A 13,694-nucleotide genomic window follows, 5' to 3' on the forward strand; every position below is an offset into this window, starting at 1 on the left:
TTAGAATATATGCATCCTTAATAAAATAATAGGAGATTTTACTCCTGGGTCATTGGCTCTGCTGGTCAATCTGGGCTGAAATCCTGGCCTCCTTCTCAGAATAATGAAATTTTATGAAAAATATATAAATGACAAAGTAAATACAATTATCAAAAATATTTCATTAAAAAATATTACCTAGGATATGTTTCTCCAAGTGCTTGTCAAACAACCAAGTCTAGAGGCAGATCTAGTATTTCACAGCAGACATGAGCACAAATTATATTTTTTCAAGATCCCTGCAACAGCTATAATAGTGTACAGAAATAGCTGTGATTTGTACTGGTGACAAAGCCACAGGATACTCAGGAAACAAAGGGACATGTTAAGTGATATAAGAGAAAAGCAGGCAGTGGCTGGAGAGAAAATACAGTGAATAAAGCACTTGCCTTGCTTGCAGCCAACCTGGGTTTGATCCCCTGTATCCCATATGGTCCCCTGAGCAACACCAGGAGTAATTCCTAAGTGCAGAGCCAGGAATAAGGTCTGAGCATTGCTAGGTATGGCATAAAAAATTGCCAAGCAATTGGTAAACAAAATGATGAAAAACATGATTCATCCGATTCCTTCACTGAATTCCCAAAGAAGAGTAGAAGAAGATGGGAAACAGAGAGAGAGAAAATTGGGCCAAGTCAGCCTGTTGCAGAGAAAGATCAGAGGCTCAAACAACATCCTGATTCAAAAGAAGAAAGATCATTAGTCAAGTTGAAAAGAATTGGCTGGATATTTGGTAGTATGAATGAATTTTGTTATTTTCAAAGTAAAATAAAGGCTATCCTTGCCTTTTAGAGATGAATTATATTGATGAATTAAAAAAAACATGTAAATCTGGAATCATTTCAATAAACCAGGATACTGGGAGTTGGACCTGGGAAAGGTATGCAAAGGGTGTCAATTTTCTATCCTTCATTATATATACATACATATATATAAAGAGGGGGGGCTTTCCAGTGGTGCTCAATAGCCCAAGGACCAATCCCCCAGCCATGTGGACCTAAAGGTTCAGTTCTTAGGCCCACGAATACTCTTTTGCCTGAAATTCAGGGTAATGGGGGCCACCAAGGTCATCACAGCAATGCATGGTGTCACCAGAGTGTATATACACCCAGAAGCCACATAGTACCATGTACTGATACTGGGCTACATACATGCAAAGCCTCCAACCCCTTTGAATTATCTCCCTGGTCCCATATAACCTTAAATTTTCATAATGAAAAGTCAAAAATTAAAGCAAAAATAAGCAGCTTTGTGTGAGTCATCTTTGTTTTCATCTAGGATTATTCCCCATAGACCACTCCTAAAAGTAAATTTTTGAACAAAGACAGAATAAGCTTAGCCACAGACATCTCCTCCTCTCAGACAGAAAATTAGGCACATGGTCAGAAGAGAGGATGGCTTGTCTTCATTCTCCCCTCCTTGAACAAACATGTCCACTATGGACATATATGACTCACTATTGGGGTGTTTGGTTTGGTTTGTTTTGGAGGCCACACCCAGGAGCACTCAGAAGTTATATCTGGCATGCTTATATAGGGGACTATATAAAATGCCTGGAGATCAAACGAAGGTTGGTGGCATGCAAGACAAATGCCCTCCCTGCTGTGCTATGGCTCTGGCCCCTGTCCATCCACTATTAAGGAAACCAATAGTTAGCAATCTCTCTAGCCCTCTCTCATTCAAACATCCTTAGTCTTTTTTTTAGAGGGTGCTCAGGACGTATTCCTGGCTCTCTTCTCAGGGATCACTCCAGGGGACCATATGGGGATTAAATCAGGATTGACTACATGCAAGGCAAGGACCCTATCCATTATCTCTAGTCCATATCCCTGAATCTTGAGATGACACCTGCCCAAATTGTTCATTCTCCTAGTCAGTGTATGGACAATCACATTTCCTTTGACTCTGCACAGAAGCTGTAAGAACACCTGCTGGAACTCACTTTTCCCATTGCAGTGATGTCAAATCGCTTGGTCCAGGAGCAGAGTTCAGACATAGTCAGGGACATCCTTCCTAGATAATCTCCCTATCTTCCCAAGTAGGCAGACAGCTGGAGAAGCCAAGTGGGAAGATTCCACTTCACAGTCAAATCTACGATCACTGATCATGTTAAATTAAGATTTTGCTTTGTTGGTAATGCTAATATGGCAAGGTGAGGCACATAGGAGAAAGCACCTGTCCTTGGATTTCCTCTGGCAATATGGGTTAGCAGTTACCCTTTCTCCTGAGAGTGGATTTTCAGTGACCCTGAGCTGTGAGTCCCAGAGGGACTCAGTCTCTTGCTTTAGGAAGTCCCTGGAGGGGTGACCCAGGAGAAACCCCACAGAAGCAGACTAGGGAATAAAGATTCAGCTGTTGGTTGTGACTGAGATTCTGGTGAAGACCTTGAACTAGAGGCATCAGTTGCTTCTCCTCTTCTTCCTTCCAAGCCCTCCTCCCCATGGGACAGCTGGAGGGTTTTGCCTGCCTATGGGGAGGCGACCAGACATACTGAATGAACCAACAATGAAAAAAAGACTGAACAGATCAGGACTGACTTGCTTAATTAACTAGATTCACTTCTCAAGTCTAGCATTTCTGAACAATCCACTGCAGTGAAGAAATGAGTGAGGGGGTGAAGGGTTTCTTAATGGAAACCCAAGAGAGGAAAAGGGGTGACCTCAGCAGGGTGTGCAGGGAAGGGGTGCAACAGAGATAGGATCCATCTTCCCCTGGAGAAGCAGAACCCACTTCCCACCCCACCCCTGCAGTCCCCACCAGCCCTGAACCCACAGGAATTACACAAACTCACTCACTCACACACACACACACACACACACACACACACACACACACATACACACACACAGTTTTACATTTTGTGCATATTTTCTACAAGATTGACATGTGTCTGATACTACAAATAAATTTGACTCTTGAAGAGAGAGAAGGCAGGAAAGCATTTACGGTCCAAAGTAAAATAATATAAGCATGAGAAATGAATAGAAAACAAGAACTATTTGACCATAATAAAAGCAAACACAAACATCACCACAACAGAGTGCAGCTGCAGAGCCTGAGCAGACCAAAGATGTGGGTGTCCTGCTCCCCCAGGCCCAGCACAGGCAACTCAGAAACCTTGGCCCACTTCCTCTTGTCCCCAACCCTATAGCTGCCTTCTCGTGTCCCAATGAGTAACCAGGCCTGGAGAAAGCATCGGTCAGGGTTCCAAACCCCCACTAACACACAGCCAGCTGAACAAAGTAGGTGGTTTGGGGGGTCTCTACTGCTTGGCTCAAAATGCTGTACCATATAAACTAATCCCATTTCAGGGTCCCACAAGCAACGGGGTGAGACATGACCAGACTCAGGGGACAGCATACTGCTGGACAAAAAGAACACATTGAGCATGTGAGGGGGCAGGTCACAACCCCTACAGGCTGAAGAATAGCACCCCATCTTCTCATGGCCCTTGGTCTGGCAGACTTTGAAATAAACCTGGAGAATTTTATTTTCCTTCTTCAGTCATATGTAAATTCCTGGGCTTGAGTAGCCAAAACTAGGGCGGTTTTCCCTTTGTCTGTCCCTCCTCTGTTTCTAAGAACAAGCCTCATGCCTTGCCCAGGGCAGACACTGGTCGCTCCTGTCTCTGCGCCCTTTTCTCATTTCTAAGTCTGTGGCACAGACAGGATCGGGTCTGGCTGACTGCAGGAGCCTTGATGTGAAGTGAGGGTCTCCCCTAAGTCTGCTGGCAGCTGTCCCCAGAATGTCCCCTCCATCCCTCTGTCGTGGATTTCAGCCCAGTTGTCTGGCCAGAGGGACACTTGCCGGCTGTGCCCTTTTACCCACCAATGCCGCTCCAACTTGGTGTCTGAAAAGCAAACAATTCTGGTGTTGATGCTGTTAGCTACATTTGTCTTTAAGAGCAAGACGTTGAGTTTAGTTTTAATGATGAAAAAAGCCTTTCAAAAGATAACTCATTGGAACTCATTATGTACTATAAAGGCCACTATTTAAAGATTCAGTAATTCCAGTGATGATCTTTTTAAAGCAGATTTATAGCAGAAAATAGTTAGATTCTTTGACTTCAGTTATAATTTTCCATTTTGTAATTTAATACTCCTTTAGTTTATATTTGCACATTAAAAATATAGCATCTAAAAGTCCATCATTAAATACTTTTAATAAGTGCAATAAATAAGTTTTACAGTGTGCATAAATCTAAAAACAAACCCCAACATAAATTGTTAATCTTACACTTTTTCTCATTAATTGCAATACATAAACATATGTTTTATACAAAGATATTTGCTACAAAATAAGTATAATAAATACAGTTTACCACACGTATTAATCTTAATAGTTACAAGCTGTTAATCTTATATATTAGGTAATAATTTGCAATAAATAATTGTTTATTATCTTGATGTTTGCTTGTCTCGGGTTTTAGCAATATGCAATAAAGAAATGCAATTTTGAATAATTTGATTGTAGGACTGCTGGGGAAATACTACATGTTATAATTAGCTGAAAGAGAATTCTGGTCTCATGAAGAACTATGAAAACGGGGTGAAGTAACCAAGCCATACGTTAGCGAGTCCATAAATAATTGAGAAAGTTAACTTCAGTTTCAAATAATACACAATTTTGAAAACCTAAATGCAAATGCAATTAGTGAAACATTTTGCATTCTTTATGGCTTTCATCGTGACCTATTCAGAGGAGACAAAAAAAAAAATACAGAAATCCCATGGAAACTGCCTAGCCCCATGCTGATACAAGAGCATGAATGCTGCCAGGAGGGAGGGTAGGAAGAGGGGTCCTGGTCACAGAGGCTGGGCCATTCGGAGCCAGCAGCAGGTGCATGCAGACAGACCCTGCAGAGCTCACCTGCCACGGGCTCTTCAGGTCCCCCGTGGAAACTGCACACACATTCTTCAGGGAGGGGCTGTCACCTTCCCTGAACTTAATAGAAACTGTTTATCTTATATGTAAAGGTAATAATTTGTCATAAATAATTGTTCATTATCTGGGTATTTGCTTGACTTGGAGTTTAGCAATATGCAATAAAGCAGTGCAATTTTGAGTAATTTGATTGTAGACTGCAGGGAAATGCGGTGGATTGTAATGAGCTGAGGGAGGGTCCTATGGGCAGGAGTTGCGGACGGCCTGGACCACCATCCACCCCTAAGTGTAAGACTGGCATCCTCAACAGGGACAATACGGGGCCTTTAAAGACAGAAGGGAGCCAGTCTCCCTGCTTCTCCTGCTCATACTAGGGAAATCTTACCAGTCTCCCTGTTTCTCCTGCTCATACTAGGAAAATCTTACCTGCAGTAAGTCAGCTAAAGTCCAGCTGAGTTTTTGATTTCTGTGTGATCTGAGTCCATCTAGCTCAGGTCCAACATATTGGCTGAGAATCCAACTACAGAACAGGGGTGTGGTCAGAACTACACAGGGCTGGCCAGTTGGTTACAAAGGCTCGGCAGTATGGCCCAAACTTGTCACCACAGCAGCCACATCCTGTTTTATTCCGAGCTCAGAGCAGGCACTGTTCAGGCTAAGCTGAGACTGTGCTTCAGGGGCCAGGATCCCCAAAACTGGTTTTTGTGGGTTCCAGAGTACACTGAGTTTAGAAGAAATTGAGAAGAGGAAAGGAAATAAACAGGGAAAAAAAGGAGAGGAAAGGAAAGGAAAGGAAAGAAGGAAAGGAAAGGAAAGGAAAGGAAAGGAAAGGAAAGGAAAGGAAAGGAAAGGAAAGGAAAGGAAAGGAAAGGAAAGGAAAGGAAAGGAAAGGAAAGGAAAGGAAAGGAAAGGAAAGGAAAGGGAAGGGAAGGGAAGGGAAGGGAAGGGAAGGGAAGGGAAGGGAAGGGAAGGGAAGGAAAGGAAAGGAAAGGAAAGGAAAGGAAAGGAAAGGAAAGGAAAGGAAAGGAAAGGAAAGGAAAGGAAAGGAAAGGAAAGGAAAGGAAAGGAAAGGAAAGGAAAGGAAAGGGAAGGGAAGGGAAGGGAAGGGAAGGAAAGGGAAGGGAAGGGAAGGGAAGGGAAGGGAAGGGAAGGGAAGGGAAGGGAAGGGAAGGGAAGGGAAGGGAAGGAAAGGAAAGGAAAGGGAAGGGAAGGGAAGGGAAGGGAAGGGAAGGGAAGGAAAGGAAAGGAAAGGAAAGGAAAGGAAAGGAAAGGAAAGGAAAGGAAAGGAAAGGAAAGGAAAGGAAAGGAAAGGAAAGGAAAGGAAAGAAAGGGAAAGAAGGAAAGGAAAGGAAAGGAAAGGAAAGGAAAGGAAAGGAAAGGAAAGGAAAGGAAAGGAAAGGAAAGGAAAGGAAAGGAAAGGAAAGGAAAAGGGAAGGGAAGGGGAAGGGAAGGGAAAGGATAGGGAAGGATAGGGAAGGGTAGGGAAAGGAAAGGGGAAGGGAAGGGAAAGGATAGGGAAGGGTAGGGAAGAAAGAAAGGTTAAGGGAAGGGAAGAGAAGGGAAATGAAGAGAAGAGAAGGAAAGGAAGAGAAAGAAAAAAGAAGGAAAGAAAATGAAAGAAGGAAAGGAGAGGAGAGAAAAGGAAAGGAACAGAAAGAGGAAAAGAGGAAAAGAAAGGAAAAGGAAAGGAAAGGAAAAAGGAGAGGAAAGGAAAGGAAAAGAAAGGGAAGGAAAGGAAAGCGAAATGGAAAGGAAGAAAAGGGAAGGGTAGGGAAAGGAAGAAAGGGTAAGGGAATGGAAGGAAAGAGAAGGGACGGGAAAAGAAAGAAAATAAAAGAGAAGGAAAGGAAAGGGAAAGGAAGAAAAGGGAAGGTAGGGAAAGGAAGAAAGAGTGAGGGAAAGGAAGAAAGGGTGAGGGAAAGAAAAGGAAAGAGAAGGGAAAGGAAAGAAAAGGAAAGAGAAGGGAAAGGAAAGGAAAGGAAAGGAAAGGAAAGGAAAGGAAAGGAAAGGAAAGGGAAGGGAAGGGAAGGGAAGGGAAGGAAAGGAAAGGAAAGGAAAGGAAAGGAAAGGAAAGGAAAGGAAAGGAAAGGAAAGGAAAGGAAAGGAAAGGAAAGGAAAGGAAAGGAAAGGAAAGAAAGGGAAAGAAAGGAAAGGAAAGGAAAGGAAAGGAAAGGAAAGGAAAGGAAAGGAAAGGAAAGGAAAGGAAAGGAAAGGAAAGGAAAGGAAAGGAAAGGAAAGGAAAGGAAAGGAAGGAAGGAAAGGAAAAGGAAAGGGAAGGAAAGGGAAGGGAAGGAAAGAGAAGGGAAGGAAAGAGAAAAGGAAAGGAAAGGAAAGAAAGGGAAAGGAAGGAAAGGAAAGGGAAGGGAAGGGAAGAGAAGGGAAGGAAAGAGAAAAGGAAAGGAAAGGAAAGGAAAGGAAAGGAAAGGAAAGGAAAGGAAAGGAAAGGAAAGGAAAGGAAAGGAAAGGAAAGGAAAGGAAAGGAAAGGGGAGAAGAAAGAGGAGGAAAGGAAGAGGGGTGGAGCAAAGAGAAAAGGAGGGAAGGAGAAGGTAAAAGAGGAGAGGAAAGAAGAACAGAGGAAGGGATGAGAGGGGAATAAGAGAGGAGGAGAGGAAAGGAGAGAAGGGGAAGGAGAAAAAAGGAGAAGAAACGGGGAGGAGAGAGAAAGAGAAGAGTAGAGAGGAGGGAATGAAAGGGAAGGAAAGGGTAGAAGAGAGGAAGGGAAAGGAGAGAAGAGAGGAAAACAATAGGAAGAGGTAATGGAAGAAAAGCAAAAGAATGGGAAGGGAAACAAGTCTGGCTCACTTTATAGCTCATTTATAATTATGAATCACTTTCCTGATGTGTAAACACATATTTACATGCACACAGACACACGTACATGCGTGCGCGCGCGCAAACACACACACTGAGTGACAGCTTGTCCCCATCTAAGCAGCAGTGTGTCCAGTTAGTTCCTGGGGCTCTAACACCTTCTTCTTGTGGTCTCCTGGTGGGACAGGCCTGGCACCACCAGCCTGACTCTCTCTTTTGCCCGTCAGTGTCCCCTGGAGAATGAGTGAAGCTCCCCACCCTGAAACTTTTCTCTTTGATTTCACATCCCCAGGACTATGCTTCCAGCTCTGTGGGTTCCTGGTCTGTCCCCTCAACTTTGGGGATCCTGGAACCCCAAATGGCTTATTAAGATGTCTTCTTTTTTTTATATTTTTTATTGAGACTAATGTGAACTACAAGTCTTTCACAGTTATATTTAAGGTACAGAATGAGAGTGAATGAGGGCAATTCCTGCCACCCCTGGTGACCTCCCTCCACCACTGTTCGGAGCATGCATCCCATTCCTCCCTACTTAGCCCTCTGTACTGCTAGTGTAACAAGTCCATAAGGTGTCTTCTTGTCACAGAGAGCACAGAGAGCAGCTACCAGCCCTCATGATGCCCCCTGCCAGGCCAAAAAGTCACATCAGACAGGCATGAACAGCCACCACCAAACCACACAGCCACACACACATGCACGCACATAGTTCTGATCTCCAGCAACGACTCAGATCACACGTGTCCCTATCCCAGATCCTGACTTCCACCATGTGATGTAAAACCAGGGGTCTCAGAAGACTGCTTGAGCCTTGGAGAAAAGGGGTGCCACCGTACCCCCAAACTCCATATCTCTCCCTACCATGGAGAAACCACTTAAGAGACAGCCTCTGTGCAGTGAGCAGAGAGAATTTTAACACAGGACTGCAGAGACGGACTCCTCCAGATTCCTCCCAGGTGGAGGGTCCTGTTGGAAGTGGGGAGCCACCTGACACCCCGAAAATTCAGTGACAGCCTCAAAGCAGGGATCTTGATCTTTTTCTCTCTCCAACTCCAAGTCGCTCTGGCAAGTCGGCTCCTCTGCAGCGACTGCCACGGAAAACCCAAGATGACAAACACTAAAGAGCCGCCCGGGCAGATGGAAACGCGTTTGCCTTCCTCCTTCGCCTGAAGATGCAAAAAGCAATCCCAGTCCCTGGACGGTGGCGGCGGGGCAACTGCGGAAATCTCGCAGCCAGATGAAGCTCATAAATTTCCCCTATGAACAATTGTTTTCATTTCCCTCCCATGCCACTAGATATTATAAGTGGAAAGCAAAACACAAGTAAATATGTTCATTCCACTCTTGTGATCAGTGATAAACGAGAGAGGCTGCGGTGGCTGACAAAGGTCAGCGGGGCTGCGTGCAAGCGGGTCCGCGAGCGGACACTGCCACCCTCTGGCCGTGCGCGGGACTGCAACCGGCGGCGCCACCCTCGCCGAGGCAGCCGGCGCTTAGCTTAGCTTAGCTAGCTGCAAAGAGCTCATTCCTGGAACCGCGCACTTTGCTCCAGCGAGAATAGCAAGCGATACCATTTTATTTCTTAAGTCCATTTTAAAAAGCTAGAAAAAAAAACCCGAATTAAAGAAGCGATCACTCATCACTCCTCTTCCGAATAGAAACCACACTTAGGAACATTTTAGTGCGTTTTTTTTTTCCTTTTTTCCTTTTTTTTTTTAAATCCATGAGGATTCTCTGGCATATTCGGAAGCTAGACTCAGCAAATAGAAATAGGTGCGTGTACAATGTCCTATTTATTTCCTATGCAACATCTAAAGCGGGTTTCCAAGGGTAATTCATCAATATCTTTTTAGGGGCCGCATAATATTTCAACTTGAGACGACCAGGGGGCTATTTAGCCCACCCACCCCCAATTATTGCTCATTAAAAAAATATTTCCTAATGTATTTGAGCCTCGTGGATGATGAAGAGACTAAAACCTTTATTCGCAGGGTTTTGTTGGCACTGTTAAGATGCACCCCCTCAAAGAGAAATGACAAAGTGAAAGGGAATTAACACTTGTAGGACTTTTAAGGACTGTTACCATTTTTTTTTCTGGACATTGAATAGCTATGCGAAGACTCTGGAAAATGCTGGGAGAAGAGCCGAGTGGGCAGATGGATAATGAAAGGTGAGACCAGACACTGTCTCTGCAGCTGATGCCAATCCTGCCTTCTTCTCTTTCCACTCAGATGCTAGTCCAATTGAAACTCTATCAAAAATGATTTTGATATTTTGTCACATGCATTTGAAATTTTAATGTGAGCATAAACAATAGGTTTTTTATTTTTGATTTAATTCCAAGAGAAATTTCTTCTGAAAAGGGCAGTGGGGAAAGAAACTGGTGAGTGGGGATTTATTCAAGCTGATCTTACAATGTATAGCAGAAAGCCGGGACCATCAAAAGAATCAGGGACAAAATAGAGAGGCAAGAAGAAGAAAAAAAAAAAAAAACAGATACGAATGCGTTTCTATTTTCACAGAAAGCCATCAGTGAGAAAAGATGGCTAATTGCTGAAGATACAAGTGCTTCCTCACTCATTCAGAAAGCAGAATGTGTGCCTGACCTCAACATATACTTTAAAAAATTCTAAGGAAATACAGGTTGAAAATTTTAAGCAAAGCTCTGAAAGGATGATTTACATAAAGGAAGAAGCTTTTCTAAGTCCAATTTCAAAAGCAAAACCTATCCAAATAAAAGAGACAGATTTGAATTCCACAGATTAAAAACACCCCTATGTAAAATTTCAATTTTTAATTGAAAAGTAAACCAAAACCGAGGAAAAAAATTTATTTTCAACATCTCTAACAAAGAGATGGCAAAGCCCCAGGTGTACAAAGCTTTCTTTGAGATGAAATAACAAAGACAAATATTTCAATAGGAAAAAGAAAAGGTAATGAGACTATGCGATTCACATAAGAATATAAATGTGTGTTCAACCAACACATACAAATATTCAAACTTTTAGGAAAAGATGTTTTTGATTATTAGTAACTGGCATTTGAATTAAAAACAAAAAGGAGAGTTCGTTTTCACCTCTGTGTCAGTAAAGAGAAAAACAAGAATTGTGTCTAGTGCTGGCAGGAGGAGGGAAATGAGTCCTTTCAATTCCACTGGTGATGGGGAAAATCAGGTCACCTTTATGAAGAGTAATTTGGCAATATTATCAAAACCCTAAATATACACGAGCCAAAGGAATCCATCGTGGACGTAGGTAAAGGTTTAGCTATCAGCCTGTTCATTGCTGTGAGAGCTAAACCAAATGTCTAGAAACACGGTTCGGAAAAAATATATCCACGTACCTAAGATACATATTCACCATCCAACAAAATCCTTAAAAGTGATGTGATGTTATATTTTTTAAAATGTACTTCATTGCATTTATGAATTGTTCACAGAGATCCCGACAAAACAAAGCAAGTTATAGACAACACGGTTCGTGCCCTAACTCACAAGACAAAGACCTCCAAATTGTGACATAGTGGGGTGAGGTTACCAAGGAATCTTGAGAAATCTTTATTGTTGGGGTTGATTTTTCTTAGTTTCTGCAGTTAACAATCTTGTATCAATTAATTGTGCATGAGAAATGGTTTTTTCGTGGATTTCTAGAAATGCACAGATTTATATACCCACCAGCCGGGCTTTTCGGATCTGTGCCTTTTATTCGTCGATGCTGAGAACACAAACTCATCCTGGAAACGGAGCAAAGGGAGAAACTGCCGAGAGGAAGTGCAGGAAAGGCCGGAGCAGGATGCATGGGGCGTGGGCGGGAACAGCGAGAAAGCTCTGGAGGAGGAAAAGCAAAGACAGATGGCAGAAGTTGGGGTCAGGGACTAGGAGAGAGGGGTGGAAAGCCACTTCCTGGAGAACCTTCTGAGCCCTGGAGAAAATCTGCGTTTTCTCTCGGGGAGTTGTGGGAGAGCTAAAGAATGAAGTGGCCAAATTTTGTATCCCCAAGACTCCACTGCCTCTGGACTGAGAATGGGGCCCGTCAGGCTGGGCAGGCCCACGCTGGACAAGCTGGGCACCCATCATCACCTTGGATGGAACAATGCATAGATTGAGCAAATGTGCCTTCCCAAGGGGAACCTGGAAGAGGCTTCTTAGGGCACCCAGGCTATAAAGGCTGCTTAACAGCATACCCTTCAGAAAGGCTGGACATTCTGGGGCAGAGTTAAGGCCGCTCAGCCATCCCCAGCCCAGGAATCAGAACTGGCCTCAGCCCTGCCAGGTGATACCATTCCCTATCACCTTCCTTTCTCCAGGAAGCTGCAGGCTGTGAGGAGAGTCACCCAGACACAAGGTCCCACCTGCCTGCGCCCTACCCAAGTGAGACAGTTTCCAGCACATTTGTCCAAGCCAGGAGACTCGGGGATCTCTACCACTACCAAGCTTAGGAGAGAAACAAGTGTGATTAAAAATAATAATAATTGAGGCCGGAGTGGTGGTGCAGGGTAGGGCATTTGCCTTGCACGTGCTAACCTACGACAGAACTTGCTTCAATCCCCAGTGTCCAATATGATCCCCCAAGCCAGGAGCAATTTCTGAGCGCATAGCCAGGAGTAACCCCTGAGCATCACTGGGGGTGGCCCCAAAACCAATAATAATAATAATAATAATAATAATAATAATAATTGTTGTATTAATTAATTAATGATGGGGCTGGATGGCGATGGATGGAGGCCTTTGTGCTTAGGCCCCAGCCACGTGACTTCATCCCCCACGCAGCCGGCGAGTTCCAGGCCCAGGTGAAACGCGAAATCACTCACTCACAGGCAGGCTTCAGGAAGAATCATCTTTATTTAGGCCCTAGCCACCACATGTGTGTGGCCTACTCATAACCTTTCAAGCATACAGCCATTCTAGGCTTGCCCTGCGTCTTATCCTCTTTCAGCCATCTCCCTCAAAGAGCCCAGCAGGGCCAAAAGGCAAAAGCCCTTAATCCCCTGGCTTCCGGGTTTATCTACCTATTCCAAGACCCCTCCCAGGAATGGGCCGGGCTTAGCAGGTAAGGTCACACCTATTATCCGGTTCCCAAGACCCCTCCCAGAAATGGGTGGGTCTCAGATAAATACCCTACAAATAATAATAATAATAATAATAATAATAATAATAATAATTTAAGGAAATGCTCTCACCTTTCAGTCAGCCTCATGACATGGAGGCCTTGGTGCAGGACTGATACATGTTATTCCCCGACAGTTACTCCAAGTCATTGCCTCTCCCTGGACCATATTCCCATCTCATTGTTCACCGCATCCTCATTTGTAACGTCTGGACCCAGAAATTTTCCTTGGGGTATTGGGGTCCAGGGAACAGGAGGCTTCCTGGGCTCAGACACTGGAAAGAAACATTCAATCTTCTCATTCTCCTGTATGGTACTGGGGGCTCTTACAATTCCCCAGTCCAGTGAGTGCCTTAAAACTGAGGGAGCCCCCGGAATTGAATGGATGCAGGGATACAGGGGAATGGTGGCAGGGCAGAGAAGGAATGTGGAGTGCAGGTGGGAGTTCTCTCCACCATTGCACTGAAAACCCAACTCTGCTAAGGCAGGCCTGGAACAAGGGATGGGCTTCCCTCAGAGACCTGGGTGTGACAAGGCACAGCAGAGCCAACATGGTGCCATGTGCACTACCAGGACTGCCACCGACACGTGAGGAGCAGTCTCTGATATACCTGCACCCTTGACTTTGGGGCCATCGCATTCATTCCTGCTCCAATACAGGAGCTCATCTGAGGGGGGCTACATAAATAAGCACATCTGGCATGTGGGTACAAGCATCCCCACTCCCATGTTTCTGGTCTTGGCCCCAGTGCCCTGCTCAGGAGCCACATACAGTGCCTGATGTGTGCATGCTAGACAACAAACAAGTTTGCTGAATAGAGAAAGGATCAGGGCAGTGCGGAACGGACCAGCTGATTCCA

Source organism: Suncus etruscus, chromosome 14 (assembly GCF_024139225.1).
Source record: "Suncus etruscus isolate mSunEtr1 chromosome 14, mSunEtr1.pri.cur, whole genome shotgun sequence".
Lineage (NCBI taxonomy): Eukaryota > Metazoa > Chordata > Mammalia > Eulipotyphla > Soricidae > Suncus > Suncus etruscus.